The sequence below is a fragment of the Drosophila rhopaloa genome, unplaced genomic scaffold (assembly GCF_018152115.1).
Source record: "Drosophila rhopaloa isolate 14029-0021.01 unplaced genomic scaffold, ASM1815211v1 contig_163, whole genome shotgun sequence".
Taxonomy (NCBI): domain Eukaryota; kingdom Metazoa; phylum Arthropoda; class Insecta; order Diptera; family Drosophilidae; genus Drosophila; species Drosophila rhopaloa.
In genome coordinates, this window is record NW_025335043.1 from 2,705,433 (window position 1) to 2,721,756 (window position 16,324).

Here is a 16,324-nt window from a genome sequence, read left to right on the forward strand (position 1 = left end):
CGGATGTGGCCACCATAAAGTGGGCGAGGCGATGCGAGGCGAGAGCTGATTTGCCGATGGCTAAGTGCCCCTGACATGATTCATGATGAGCCAAGATGGGCAGAGGGCAAGTGCTCATGATTTATGTGCGCCTCTTAATTATTTACAATATTATGAAATTATTTTTGAGAACTTTATTCCTGGGCATTAGCAAAATTGATGATGGGAGGGATAGTAAAACGGCGACAAAGCGAGAATACTGAGTAGAGCCAGCAGCTGAATTATTAAAATGTTCATTACTCGGCCATGGCAACTACGGAAAAGCGACAGCAACTGAGGTCAGCCGGAAAATCACGGAGTCAGGTCCGGAGTGGAGCTACTGTTCGCAGCATGACAACGGCAGCGATATCAATGGAATTTAATCAACAGCAGAGCCAGCTCAAAACTCTCACACAATCCCCACCCACATTCATCCGTCCATCCGTCCACCCACATTGCTGTCAGTTAGTCAGTCAGTCACTGAGGTGCTCGTTCTCGTACTCAACAATATTGCAAAATTCCACGTGCGAAAATTGCGCGAGTAATGCCAATGGAAACGGGAACCGTCAAAGAATTTTATATTGCCAAAAGAGGGAAAGAGTTCGTGTCACAGATACGACTGCCGAATGCTCAGCGATTATGGCGAGATATGATCTGTACAAAAGGGGTAAAAACAGACAGAAAATTGTAAATCCCTAGAGGACTGAAATACGCGTATAATTAAGAAATTTTGTGAAAACCACAGCTATGCAAATAAAAAAGATAGGGGGAAATAAACCACAGATATGACGGCATTGCTGAATAATTTTAATATAATGAAGAGAAAAACTTGGGGGATAATGTTGACAAAGGAAGCTGTAAAGGGGCTCATATTTACAAACCTTCTAATGATTTAACAATGTAGACTACGGGATGCAGAAAAAAAATGAATAGCGATAGTGGGGAGTTTAAATTTTATAAGCCACAGCAATAAAACAAACCACAAATAAAGAATTTTATTCAAAAAATAAATTAATTTTATCTATCCTCATGCAATAAACGGCTAAGACAAAAAGTAAATAAATAATAAAAAGATTAATATGTATTTTTACATAATATTGCCAGAAAGAAAAATAAAGAAATTTAAAGAAGCAGACAAATTTATATTTCCAATCGGAAGTACACAAGGATGATTCATTCCCCCATGAAACAAATGGAGAAATAATCCTCAATTCGTTAACAATTTGCAGTTCAATATTTGATATCGCCAGCATTAAAAAACATTCTGCTAGCTGGTTGAATTTTTTCGCTTTTATGTCCATTTTTGGCACATTTCAAGCGTAACTTGGGCAATTAGGGCAATGCAATTAGTGAGCGCCAAACTATTGAATAACCAGACTGCGTAGCCAGCAGCAGTTGCCGGGGAATAAGGGGAAAAAGGAGGGCGGTGGGAGAGAGTGAAAAGTGGGCGGGGCGGTGGGAAAGTCGACGTAGAGCAGTTGCTGAAGAGAGTGCAAGTTTGACCTATAAAATTGCAACGTGGGCGCGCTTCACTTGGCACAGATACGTACCAGTAGCAAGAAAAAAAGGGAAACGAAGCCAACACACAGCTGTGGCCAAGGCAAAGGGGAAAAGGGAATGAAACTGGTGGGAAGTGCGGAAAAGGGAAGGAAATTAAAGGGAAAAAAGGTAGGAAAGTGGTAGCAGCGGAAACAGGAACCGAAACGGGAAGAAGGGAAGCGCAGGGAAAAGAACCCTAAAGTCGTAAGCACTTTTTTTAAAACAAAACTGCCCACATGAGACTGACACCTCAGAAGCAAAACCCCGCAGATAAGAAAGCACCGAGTCACATGCACACATGCATCCTTCTGTGTGTATGAGTGTGTGTGTGTGTGTGCTTGCGTGTGTGGGTAAGCGTCCTTGCCAAAAACAATAAAGAGCAGGCCCCAAGGCGAGCGATAAACGCTGACACAGAGAAAGCGCAGAGGAAACCTCGGCAAAACAGGACCAAATGCGCCTTGCAGTATGCTACACAAAATATGGAGCTTACACAGAAAAAACGAAAGGATATCGATTGCTAGAGAAAACTACTATTTTAAGCGAAAATTGTACTTTAAAATATTATTTATACACTGTTACATCTAAATTATTTGCTATTGCGAAATGTACATATGATAATTACTATGAACAGTTTAAAATATAAATTATACGCAATCCTATTTAAGCTTGCCATAAAAACGTGTAAGCGTGCGATAGAATATTATATAGCTGAAATAAGCATTTAACATGTTTTCATTTCTGAAATACATTTCTTCATATTATGGGCGATTCTTATTACATTATAATCCAAATAAATAGCAAAATGTGCTTCCAGAGTGGGGATCAACATTATGGCGTTACATTTTTTGCAGTACAACCAGGGAAAGGATGAGTGGATGCTGGATATATCCGTAAGTTCACCAGGTGCGGACGACCAGGCCAGACGACCGACGACCGACTCCCGCATCCCCTGTTGGCCAGATAAGCGTATACAAGTCACATAAGGACAATTAGCCAGCCCAGGCTCAAAGAGTTTAAGAGGCATAACTGGCGACGTGGGGGAAAACCAACGGGTGGTTGGGGGAGATTAGGAGCGGGCGGGAAAAACGGGTGAGGAAATCATGTTGATGGCTGAGGCATGACGATGACGTTAAAGCGTACGTGTTGGTGAATAACTTAAAACGAAAGAAAGTCAGTGGGTAAAGATGAACTGAAGAGGGAGGAGGAGGGGAGGGGAGGTGGGCAGAGATGGATGGGTGGCAAGTGGGTGAATGTGTGTGTGTGTGGGTGGGTGGCTGGTCGGTGGGGAAAGCAAAGGTCAATTGAAGTTGCGGTGCTAAAACTTTGAGGCGGCGAAAGAGCAAGAGTCAGAGGAGTTAAGTCAAGTGGAAAGCGGGAAAGCGCAAAACAGGCTCACACAAACTCTTGCACACCCAAGGATGCACTGACTGACAGTGCGCCGGAAGTGGAAGTGCTCCCCCCGCGCCCACCTCCTTACCTGGGCACAACAACAAAAAAAATAAAGAAAAACTGCTGGCTGCCTTTCGCCTACATGTTATACAATCCTTGAGTGCGGCGAGCGAGGACGAAGCTTTTGGGTGTCAGTCAAGTGAAAGGAAATTGTAGCACACCAGGGTGGTGGTGGTGGTGTAGGAGCAGAGGGGAGGGGGTGGGAAATTGGGTGAACCGTGGAGAGGACGGGCCAGACAAACCAACAGACAAACATCATCATCGTCATCATCGCAGGCTCGGCGGCCTCAGCAGCTAAATTGATGGCCTGCCATCAGGGTATCCATCCCACATCAACGTTTGGCCACCCATCCACCCACCAGCAAACCCGGTTACTACCCCTCCCCCACCCTCACACACACACACCCCGATTCGTATGTATATGTGACACAGAAAAATCCATAATCCTCGGCAGAAGCTGAAGGAGCAGCCAAATAGCAGCAGCAGCAAAAGGGAAACGCCAAACTACAAAAGCGCGAGCACAAATTGCCACTGTGTCAGTAAATCCACTCACACATATGTCCCTAACATATATCCCCTTTATACATATGGACAGCATATATATATATATAGATAAATGTATATATTTGCAAAGCCAAAAACTTGTGTGAAACAATGAAACTTTTCTGCTTGTGCTGCCAGTGTCCAACTTCTTGTATTTGTATTTGTGTTAGTTTTATTTCTGGCCCTTGTCCAATATTTGCCCCCGAGTCGGGAGTAACTTTAAGTCTGTTGGAATTAATTTCAAGCAAATATATACACAAAATCCATCTAACTCATACCCATGTCCTTTACACTTATATGTGTATGCGTGTGGTGTGGAAAAAGTTTCGGTCGGATGATTTATTGCCACTTCAGCTGCGGGGGACCGACAACGTTGCGTATGAGCGATGGCTGATTCCCTCCCAGTGCGGATTATTGTCTATGCTGACAAAGGATTTAAGCGGAATTTGATACAGCCACCACAGGGAAAGGACGAAGCTGATACGAAGCCATCCATTAAATGCTACGGCAAATTAAGTCATTAAAAAACAATTTTTGAGCCAGCCATGGGGGCGTATACGCAATGTTCCAAAGAAGCAGGTGGAACTGCCAAAAAATAAATATGCAAATTCAACGCTTTCCAAGGGGAGACACAGCCATAAAAATGCAATCACACAAAAAGCAAAAGAAAAGCCAAAGGAAATGTAAAAGCCAAAGGCGGCCAACAAATAAGAAAAAGTGAAAAGAAATGACGTAAAAGTGTGACTCAAAAGACAGGGGCTTACAAGTGGGCCTTCGGGGAGGGGGGTTTTGAACGAGTGTGTGTGTATAGGTGGGGGCGTGAAGAGTTTGCCAACTATTTCTGTAGACGCATCTGAATGTGCCACTGCTGCCTCCTCCTTTGTAGCCATCTTTAGGCCAAAAGCGTAAAATTAAAATGCGAAAATGCAGACAATGGGTCGACCGAAAGAGATGACAATAGCTGACAAGATCCGCACTCGGAAAATTCCCTACCAAGAAAAATATTTATTTCGAAAGGCGTATTTAAGTAATGTTCATAACTGGCTATTTTAAATTGCATTTTTATAATACGAAATTTCACATTCGTCATTTGGAGCTTGCCGCTCGGTTGCGAAAACGGACTTCAATATGACCATAAATGAATTAAAAGGTACTTAAATAATATCAATTTTGTGTATGTAAATAAACCTTTTCCACTTCGTATCCCTTAAATTTAATTTTGTCGCATACTGCTTAAATAGTAAAATGCTAATAGGTCTGGTTATTATTTTTGTATTTACACATTTTCGAAATATTTTGTTTACCCACATTTTTAATTAGACTAATATTAATATTTAATTTCTTCCCCTGTGCATACACGTATCAACGCGAAAACGAGCGAGTGAATTTGTGTGTAAAAGTGAAAAAGCGCAGCTGAGCACGTCATCCTCAAAGGCGCTCCTCCAGGCTTCTGTTTTTTGTTGGTTTTGCCTCACTTCAATCATTTCGTTTGAGAACATTCATCCGTATGCATATGCATGCGAATACTATGTACCTGCATCTGAAACTACCCGAATGTATCCGCCATCTGCATCTGCAGCTGTCTCCTCTCGAAAGATGCGCGACCAACATTTTTCGCTTTTGTTTTAGCAGCGCCTTTATTCCGTTCTTTCTTTAATTTTTTTGGCAACGCCTCTGGCCGGAATTGCGACTTAAATTCTCTGTAGTTAAGCTACGTCTGGCGACCCAGTTAAGGGAACTAAATCACATGAAAATACTAATTTATCTAAAATTATGCGAATGAGATTCGCAAACGAAATGCAGCTTAGATAAGAGAATTTCTAAATATCCGAGAGATGCCCAACATACAACCATTGGCATTTGCACCCACACAAATGTGTGCATTTCCTCTCAAGTTAATGAAATATTTCAAGTTGCCAACTCGCATAAAACTGATGTGTGTGCTGGTATCTATAGCTGTATCTGTATCTTAATCTGTATCTGCATTTGCATTTATATCGCAGCGTGTGCTTCGTGAATCTGCGTGAGTGTGTGCCTTTGTAGTTGCTATGCTTGTTAAGATATTTTTGGCCTTACTACTTTGCCCGGCCAAGAATCTCAAACAAGGCGACAAAGCAATGAAAGTTTCACCCGGGGAATAACAATCACCATTTCGAGCGGCGTGAAATGTACTCTATTAGCAGCTGCCTAATATCATCAAGTTGTAAACAAAATATACGAAAGACCCAATTAGCCTTTTGAGAGCAGGAAACCCATTCAATTAATGAACGGCTAAAATGATGAGTAAACAAATCTTAATCACTTTTCCACCCCCACTTAAAATTCCTGTGTGCTACCAAAACTATATTATTTGATGCCTATGTTATCGTTAAATAAATGTTAAGTGATATTTAATGACTAAAAACCCATTTTGTAATAAAGCTGTCAAATTATTGATACAACGATTTGATGGTATAATTTTTAATTTCACTATCGAGGACTTGTTGCCAGTTTGCTGAAATTAAATCTAGCTCTTATTGATTATTGCATTATATACATTGCATATTTGTTTATTATAAAATAGGCTTCCTTAAAATACAAAACAGCGGATAGTATTAATATTTATAATTACTTTAAAAAGTTAAATGGTAAAATAATATGCCAGCTCTCCGGCGACTTCTAAAAGCTGTTAAAATTGAAACTTATTTCTATGCAATCAATAGCAAATTGCTCTGGAGCCCGCCAAGTTCTCACATTAGCCAAGTGGAAACTTTTGTCAGGTGGCGCAAACTCAATTTCCATATGCATTATGCATCTGTATCTGTATCTGAATCTCGCTATCTGCGAATGTCTTGGTGTATGCATCCGCTGGTGGGCAGTGAAAACGATTTGAGAACCGTGAAAATATGCAGATAACTAATATTAACTTTTTGTTCGAATGCATGAATGAAGCGTGGAAACGGAATAGTTGTAAAAAAAAAAACAGCTCGTTAGATGAATGAATGAATGAATGGGGGAAGAGAACTCGACTCACGACTCGCTTCAATGCAGCTCCAGTGAGTTCGAACCCCGGAGCATATGCAAAAAGCTAAAATAATTGCTCTGCTAGAGAGAACGAAAATTGGGAGCAGTGCGTGCAGCAGTCCGGTTCTATTTATGGCCACACTTTTCAAATCCCAAACGAATGGCGGGCCATAAAAGCCGCACGCAGTTGACCCACACGCTGAATGTTGCCTCGGCCCTCTTAGCATATAGATTATTCAGGTGGGTGTGTCCGTAGCTGTATCTCTGCCCGTGCCCGTGCCCCTGCCGTTGTATCTGTATCTGTGTTTGGATCTGTATCCGTAGTATCTGCGGTCTGTAGTCTGTATTCTGATTTTGTGGCCGTGTCTTGCCTGCGTTGCGGTCCAAATGGTCACCGCCACGCTAGAGTGCAAGTTCGGTTACCGTTTGGTGACCATTTTGCATGTGGGCTAACGCATCGAACCCAAACCCAAAACCATAACCCTAAAATTCCTAAATACAGAGAAAGAATACTAGCCTAAGCTTACTTTTTGACTTGGAAAGGAAATGTATTCCCACTAAATATCGAAATCTAGCATAACCTGTGACCCGTTAATATTAATGATTTTCGAATAAATAAATTTGTAGGTAATTCGTTCATAACCATTCATCAGAATATGTACAATATTTAATCCTTAGCATTAATGGGACACCTTTGTTTAAATTTTTAATAACGAAATTGATTTGTAATGATTGGGAGGCTTAAATAACATTTCAGAAATATAATTGTACTAAGAGCTTAATGCCAATATTTACTCTTTGAATCACAAAATGGACCGAGTCGAAAATCCGATGGTTTTTATATTCTGTAGGCATGGCAAGTTTGCTTCACGCATAGCGGGGGATTAGTTTGATTCGTGAAAAGTCAAAGCTTAAAGGCATTTCCTCGCCTTGTTTCCTTTTGACACAGATTTTCTTTATGGCCTTAACCCAGAACCACCCAAAAACCCACATATACACACGCCCCAATCCCCCCCGCTTTAGTCTTGAACTTTGACTTCGTTTACGAGTTTCTTGCCAGCCTGCCAGCCAACCAGCTAGCTGAATCCAGCGAAACGTCTCGATAACAGAGCCTGGCGGGCCATATTATATATTTTTATTGCCAACGGCAGCCGCCGCCATAAAGGGGCGTGTCGCCGCCTCTTTTCTCTTTTAAACAGCTGTCGCCAATGATGGCAGAAAAGCAAAGACTTTTCGCCATTTTGGTATCTGTAGCGAGAAAATTAAATGAAAACATACTATATAGGCAAAAGTACTTTAGCTCTTTTGGCATGCGTGTGTTGTCACTTATAAAGAAAAATCTCTCGAGTAACAAGCGGAGGATTCACTTGTAGTCTAGGCGACACAAAAAAAAAAATAAAGAGCGAAAAGGGGACGAGGGGAGGCGGGTGAAATGAATATTGAAGAGCGGAGCGCATTATAATTTTAGATTTATGTACAGGGTGTCCCAGAGTTGGGCCCCGCGAGTCGAAACTGGGAGCTGGGAGCAGGGAGGATGATTTGGAAGTCGGCGTGCCAGCCGCAGGGAATACTTATTTATATTTATGTAAGCCGAAAAGGCAGGCCGACTGCCAAAATAAGAATTACGGCATTGAAAGCTTAAAGCAGTGCTCGAGGGCAGGAAGCTGGATCAGCGGATAAAAACTCCCCCGCGACCTCTGACGGTTTGCTATTCGGAAAATGTCGCCTAGCAGCATATCTTATTTGAAATCTACACAGCGGACAAATCCCTTGAATTAACTGGATAAGCAAAAAGTATTATATAAAAAAAGGATTTTCCTTATATAAGTTATTTAAAAGCATGTTTGTTTCACTGGGTTTCAGTTATATTAAACACGTATAGTATGTACCCACCCATTTTTCCCATAAATGCCTAGAAATGTAAAATTTCTGATCTCTTATTCCGCAGATCTTTGCAAATTATAATATTTTTATTTAGATTAAATTTATTTAACCTTTAGGTTTCATTATAACCATATAATTAAGTAAAGATATATATTTAAGTAATCCACAGTCTACAGGATTTCCAGTGTTTCTTTAATTTATATTTATTCCTTTTCTCCGGCACCGAGATTTAATTTTAAAGAAATTCCTTTAGCATTCCCGATTGAAATGTTTTTCCGTTCACAAATCAATCGGATGGTGTGGCACCCTCTAAGCAAAATGTGTGAGGAAAAGTCTCTATCCCCAGGCGACACTTCCCATTGGTTCGGTTTTTTTCCTTGTCGCTTTCCCTGTTTTCCCCGCTCTCAACAACTTATTAGATTTTTCTAAATATGCTAGCGAGTAAAAGCCGCCGCGTGGGTTATTTCGAAACGGTTGGCATTTTTCACAGTTCTTTATGCGACTTTTTGATTCCCGAGCATTTCATCACAAAATGCAACTAAAAATACATCATATATATATATAAAGGCGTACTGTATTTTACCTTTTTTCTTTGTTTTCCTTGTGCCTCGTTTGCAACAGCCAGAAAAATCAAGTTTAAAATTTTCCGCTCGATGTGATTTTTCTCTTTTACTTTGATTCACTTATTGGCTGGTTTGCTTTTTTCTGTTGTTCAAACTTAACAATTGGATCTTTAAAGATGTAAATTAGCACCTGGTTTATTGTGGAACGTTTGCGCTCTAATATTTCAACAATTATTTTGCATAATAATTAGGTTTTTATCACTTTTCGATGATTTTTTTCTCTCGAAATTCAGATGGGCGACTGCAAGGCAAATAAAACGGTAGAATTTAGGTTTGGGTTTCATGGTATTTCTTTTTGAGTGGGAGGTTTTATTTGGTCCATCGTTTAGCCACTCATCAAAAGGCAGTCAAAAAGGCCAACCAGGAAAATTTGAATAAACAAATTCTCTAGCTTTCTCTGCCGTACATTTAAATGTGGGAATCTGAGGGGATGGGTGGAATGTGGGGGTACTGGCAGTGGGCGAAGGGTTGTAACTATCCGAGTTTTCTGCTAGTTGCCGCTGCTGCTGCTGTTTCTGTTGTTGTTTATGGCCATTACGTATACGCAACGTGTGCGAAAAAGGCTACACAAGGTTTGGGGTCGGAAAAAATGGGGTAAGGGAGATGGAAAAAGTGGGGGAATGATAAAGCGGGGGTGGGAAAACGAGCGAGAGAGATTCGTTGATACGGCTGTGACTATTTTTTGAAGGCGGTGAAAGGGAAAAGGGCAGAAAAGGAGGAGATTATAAAGGGTCGGGAGGTAAAAAGTAAGAAGAAAGGGTAGGGAAGGCTGCGAGAAAGGGGCTTAAAGGAAAGGAAGTGGGAGGCGGGCTTGGCGAATGCTTTGGTATACACAAAAATGCTGCCAAAAACAACATAAAACCATCAGTAACAACAACAATAAATAACAACAAGCGGAGTATAACACGCATAAAAAAACACATTCTCCCTTCTGGCCAACAACAACTCTCCTTTTGCCCATGATACGTATTTCTGACGAAAAATCCAAACTGCCGCCTGTGAGCCCAAAATCAAGTACGTTCTCACACGATTTTCCACATACATTGTGGTAGTACGTACAAATGTACATACACACATATGTATATTTTTTATTGTGGCTCACACATCAACTTTTTGCCTTGTTTCGGGCCAAAATAGTAGTCGTTGACTTTTGTCCGCGGCCAGCACTTAAAAATCTGATTTTTTTATTTTCCTCTTTTTTTGTTTTCTTTTTTTTATGGGTTTTTTGGCGAAAAAAGCGCAGTTTAAAATATATAAACGCTAAAGAGCGGGCAAGAGAGAAAGACAGAAAGAGAGGGAAGGTGATGTGGTAACTGTTTGTTGTCGTAATTGTTGTTAATTGTTGTTGCAGCGGCAAAGAACGCATGAAAAACTGGCACACACACACACAGAACGTTATAAAATGTAGAACTCTATTTTTTTACTTTACGTGCGACGCGAGAGTTTTATTTTGGCCGAAAGAAGCGGAGAGCGACGGTGATGGCGGTTTTCTGTTATTTTGTAAAATTCCGAAAACCCGAAATCGAGAAGTGTTGCAATCTCAACGACGGTAGAACAGCGACTCGACGTCGAACGAATATAGTTTCCCGATTTGGGGCCCCCAGCTGCGCAGTCGACGTCAGCAGAGGCAGTGACTGCGGCAGAGACAGCTCTCTTTCTCTCTTTAATACCGCGCTTGCTCTCTTTGAGCGAAAATTCGAGGGATGCAATGATGCACGTGCGTTGCTGTAGGTGTGTGTGTTTGTATGTGAGAAAAAGATTACAATAAACACATTTTAGCAATATTACATATTTGGCCTATTTATTAAAACACACCGCCCGCCTCCCACCACCCACTCTCTCAATCACACAATCTCCCATTCCGATTAGAGTTGTTGTCGTATAAGAAAGAGAAGGCGACTGTGGCGCAGCTGTACAGTGATCTAATAACGGTTAAGGTTGCGATTATCTGATTGGGACTGTGCGTTTACATCGGCCAAATGGAAATTCTAAGCAGAAATAATACAGTGCGGCACTTGGCACTTTGAATTATTTAGTGATTTTAGTGTTCAAATACGTTTTCATTAGTTTATAGTTATTGAAAATGTATATTACAAGAATATTTTCACTCAGCTTTGCAAGTTTTAATTAATATTGGAATTTACTTTGGTGACAGATAGTAGAACTTCTGACTTCTGTAGCAATATTTAAATTCTCAATTTACTTAATCTACGTTTTGAGAGCGACTACTGTTGGCTAATCCCGCGTTTATTTAAATTCCAGGCCACTGAGGCGTGGTCAGCGACACCTCGTTTTTTTCGGTCTCCAGACTAATTAACCGTATTCGGCGGGTTCTGGATGGTAAACTAGCCCTATTGTTATTCATATGAGCCGAAAGCAGTGTGCAGCGCTGGCAGCGACGCGAGCAGAGACGTCAACGGTTTTGGCTGGACGGGCAAACACAGTTATGTTTCGAGTTTGATTCTTTACTTATTGTGCAATGATCCGAGGCAACTTAATTGCTTTTCGTTTGGGTTTTTGGCTACGAGCACGGCAGTCAGTTTTTCTGTATTTTCCACTTTTGAGTTCTCTTTGCGCTACGCTGCACTTCAAATGCTCAATTGTTGTCTATCAAAAACGCTCCCCACTCCACGAAACTTTGTCATTGTGGGAGGACGCATAAATAACGCCACTGATAAAAAATGGGCGAAGGGCGAATCTAAAGCTCGTAATTATGGCCAGCCAGCTAGCTAGCTTTTTTTCATTTTTTATTTTTTATCAGCACTCAGCGTTTCACTTACATAAGCTGAAAAAGCGGAAAACACGTTGGAAAATTGCTCTGTGAATGCGAGAGCGTCTGTTTGTGAAGTTGGAAAATTTGAATTTCATCAACGGCGAAGCAAAGCGAAAGCAAAGACAGCGGGCAAAACAATCATGATAATTAAATTGAGTTCACTGATGCGTATACTTAACATTAAATTCAAAGCCAGAAGCAAAGCCAAAAGCTGCTGCGCTGCCCCCGTCAACGTGCAGCGGGGGAAAAAATATAAAAATCAGCATTTGCTTTAAAATTGTAAAGAAAAAAGAACCTTCAACTGCCAGAGGTTTTGATTTCCTTCCTTTTTTGGTTGGAGGAAGATGTGCTTGTTGTTAGAAACGGAACAAAAAAATTATATAGGTTAGCACTAGCCTTCGCATCCCTATCCCAATTGGAACTCGGGCTATATACTTGCCATCCAGAGAGAGACAATAGAGAAAGAGAGAGACGCGTGAGAAGCGTAGAGAACTGAGAAAATGTGTGCCGTGTTGGGGGCATGCAAATGTGAGGCGACTGCCCACGCAACACCCACTTTTCCACCCACACTCACCAAATGCCAACAACAATGTTGCCAAAGAAATGGTGAATACTCTCTGCGAAAAAATATGCACATCAGTAAAAAAGAAAATACTTTTAATACATTTTGTAATTTTTTCGCTAGTAAGTAAAAAAGGAACAAACATCTACTCCAATTAAATTTTATAATACAAATCTGACATATTGTGAGGGTCATAGGGTCATAGGGCTTACAATCCAAAATTGTATTGGTCTAATAAATAGTATTGACTCCTAATATAAATTTCTCATAATCTGAATGCCTTCTGTTACCATAAAACTTGCGTATCTCTAATATCGCATTCCGTTGTTTGTGTCCGACGAAAATCAAATTAAATTACGTATACTTAACGTTATCAATTTAATGAGGCAAGTTGGAATTCCCTTTTGGGGGTTGGTCAAGTCGGCCGTCAAAGTTAGCATGCCCCAAACTCCGAGAGAAGGGCAGGCGGAAAATCAAAGCCACTTTTTTCGCTCTTAAGTGCAAAAATCAAACACAACCAACCCCCCAAAGCGACAGCGCTGCTTTCTGCCACTCTCACCGATTTCGCTCTCGAATCTCTCCCCCGATATCTCGCTAAGTCTCTGGCTCTCATCACTGCTCTTCGTGTGCATTATTTATTGCTCTTATACAGGCCGAATGCTTGACGATGACGAAGGTGCTCCACTGTCAGTGTCACCACCCACATCCCCTGTCATTCCCTATCCCTCTCTTTTTCTCTTTCACCGCCTTTCCCTTTCTCTCCCAGCGTTTGGGCCCAGTTAACTAGTAAACCAGCAACCTATAATGGAGCCTCTTCCGTGTTGTTATCCCTATCCCCCATATTCATATTCCCCACAGAGAGAAAAATATCAGTCATTAGTCATGAATTCGCGATGGTTATGATGTAACGATAGATTATCTGGGGAGTAGCTTTTGGATAGAATAGAATAGAATAAATAACCTAAGGGCATAAATTGCATATCTTACTTATTGAAAATGTCTTACATTTTCTTTTTTTTCAAATTTTTAAATTTCGAATTAAATAAATGCATTTTATTGTTATACAATGCTTACCGAGTAAATTCAGCCAACAATTATCGGTTTTTAAGAAATGTTATTCGATTGAAGAGATTTCTAAAATCAGATATCTTATGATAAAAATTTACTTAAATACATATAAAGCTTGGATAAGATTGTATCAACTAATATATAAAGATTAGTTTGAATGTTTAGGACAGAATTTCTCTGTTCTGTTACATAGTACACAATCCGAAGCTAGTGTTTTTCCCTGTGCATTTTTCACAATCGTATCCCTTTTTCGCACACCGGAAAAAGAGCACCAGCTGTCTGCAATTTTCTTCTAATTCGCCCCCTTTTTCTGATATTTCTTTTGTTTTGCGCCTGGTTGTATAATAAATAACTTTGAAATAAATCAAATCGCATCCTGGCGCAATGGACACATGTTAAATGGACCGGCAAATGTAAGCGGGAGCATCATCATATTTTTTATTGGGTCAAAATCAACAAGAGCGGCGACCTTAAAACGCATTAGCAGCCGCTGTCGGCCAAGTCGTAATAATTTTATTAGCAAACATCAGAAATATAAAAAACGCCGCTGCCCAGAGGCAAAAGAAACAGAAATAAAAGTGGATACAATTTCGAAAGGTGTTGGCTTTTTCAGAAGTTCAAACTCGAACGGCGAGTGGGGTACCGGGAGGTGGGCGGTAGGTGGCAGGGGGAGGGGCTGCGACAAGTGCAGGCGTGCTCAAGGTAAAAGCGCCGCAGTCGCAGTCGACGCCAGCAGCGCAGTCGCTGCACCTCTGTCGCTATCCGAGTGCAAGATCAAGTGAAGCGAGTGGCCGAAAAAACTAGAGAGGCAACTACCAAGAGAGCGAGCCATTTACCTTTGAAAAGATAAGCTATCGAATCGGAGATACTTGGCAAACGTTGCTATAAAAAACAGTAATACTTTTTTTTAAGTTAGTAATGCAAACGCCTTTCTTAAGTTAGAGCCAATATACTGATACCAAATTCAAATTTCAATTTTCAGATTTATGAACATACACTACTGGCCAAATAATAAGTACACCCGTGTAGGTTTCTTTATTCAGCTGCTTTATGATCATAAAGAAAAATTATTTTAGTTTTTGATATATATTAGATTATAAAATAGTTAACATGGATTTTTATTTTTATAAAGTTTGTGGTTAATTATATCTAAAACATAAAAAGGGTTGGTCAAATAATAGTAACCAATTTACAAACTCAAACTCAACTTAACATTTTTACATTTTTGATTTCCTTAATCTATAGCTGTATAGTATAGCTTTTTTGTCTTTGGCGTTAAGTTGCGACAGTTCCACTGGATGTCTCCGGTTTTTGGAATGTCCATTTTGGCATTTAGTTTTGTGCCGTCGTTTTGTGTCCCTGGTTTCATCATTTGTCGGACTGGCTTGCCTTGATTTCTTGTTTTGGTAACCAGCCTTGCCGCTTTGGGTGTGTTTTGGTGTTGTCTTGTTGAAGACCCTTCAAAGGCTTTTTTTGATATGGTGTATAACGTCAGTTACTTTTTAAAATCGTCTAATATCGTTGGTGTATCGGACCACGCCATGCCAGAAATCGCCCAACTTTGTCCGCCGTACGTTCTTGTGTACCGGGGACGATTTTTACTTTTGGGCGTCGTTAACGTCTGGGTCGTCAGGTTTTTTTGTTCGTGCTCCTCATTGTCTTTTTAAACCTTTTGTCCGACCATGAATGATTTTGTGACTGGCGCCTCTCTGTATTTTTTCAGTAAGGACTTTTCTGGTTTTGTCTGTTGTCCGGCTTTTAAGTTGCGACGAACCGTTCTGTTTTTTGATTTCCGATGGACTTAAACTAGGGATTTTGCTGACATGGGTGTCCGTGTTTGATTTTTTTCCTTTTCGGTGGATCTTTTTTAGGATTCTAACAAAACACCTGCGTCGGCTTGTCGTGTGTTTCTCTCGTTGAAGATTGGCATTTTTGGGTCATGCTTTTTGCCATTAAAATTTTTGTAACCCGATTTTAAATGGAAATCATTAAAATACATCCGTGTCATTTAAACTTATCCTCAATTGTGATATGGGTGTCTTTTTTTTGACCAGACCACGACCATCCACAATTTGGCTGACTGTATGGGGTCATTTTTTTTGATTTAATGTTTTAATTTTTATATATTGGCTCATTTGCTTTTCAATTCTTCCTTTTTTTTGTGTATAAGCATAATACTTCTAACACAATTCTTTTTTTAATTATCAGATACGTTTACCTTTGAAACTCACTTAAAAAATATGAATCTGGGTATATATTTGTAGCTTAGGTAAATTAATAAGCTTCATAATTGAAGACACTAAATTTTAATAATGAAAATAAAACGATTTTTAGTACTTCACTATATCGTATTTAATTTAGTACAGGGTATTTCTAAGTTGGCCGCGCGGGTGACAATCAGCCACTCTGTCTCTCTCCCACCTTCCGCCGCGCTCTCGCTCGCACACGTGCAGTGGTAGTGCTTTGTTTTTTAGGCATTCTGGAGGCGATGCTGTTTAGTTTAGGCCGCTTAAGTCAAGTGGCAGAGCAGCGACGTCGACTGCGTCAGCGACTAGATAAAAAGAACAAATTGACTAAGCACGAAACACGTTTTAGCCAGAGTTTTTAGCCAGACTAGCAGCTCGAATCGGAATCGGAATTGGAATCGGTGGGAGCGGGACGGCGGATGACATACTGACCCAATTCCGGGTTTCGATTTTCTGGTTTTTCTCAAGAATACACGTTTTCCGCTGCATAAACACACACACATAAACGCGCGAAAGAGGGAGAGCGGCAAAACGAGTTACATGGCCAAGAATTTTCGCCTGGCATTTTTCATTTTCCCTGCGAGTGACATTCCCCAATTGGACCCCCCACCTCTAT

General features: G+C 40.6%; 1 protein-coding gene across 5 annotated transcripts in view; it reads right to left on the bottom strand.

Annotated features, from left to right (window-relative positions):
* Positions 1–16,324, bottom strand: part of LOC108040257 (protein boule) — a 30,208-nt gene that overhangs the window by 13,070 nt on the left and 814 nt on the right. Inside the window, exons 1-2 of one of the 5 annotated variants that reach the window (XM_017117650.2) lie at positions 10,484–10,621; positions 9,020–9,300 (exon numbers count right to left, since the gene is read on the bottom strand). The exons of the other annotated variants lie outside the window; for them this stretch is intronic. The gene's annotated coding sequence lies outside the window, so the exon portion shown is untranslated. Of the gene's footprint in view, positions 1–9,019; positions 9,301–10,483; positions 10,622–16,324 lie in introns of those variants that run through there. 5 annotated transcript variants of the gene reach the window in all.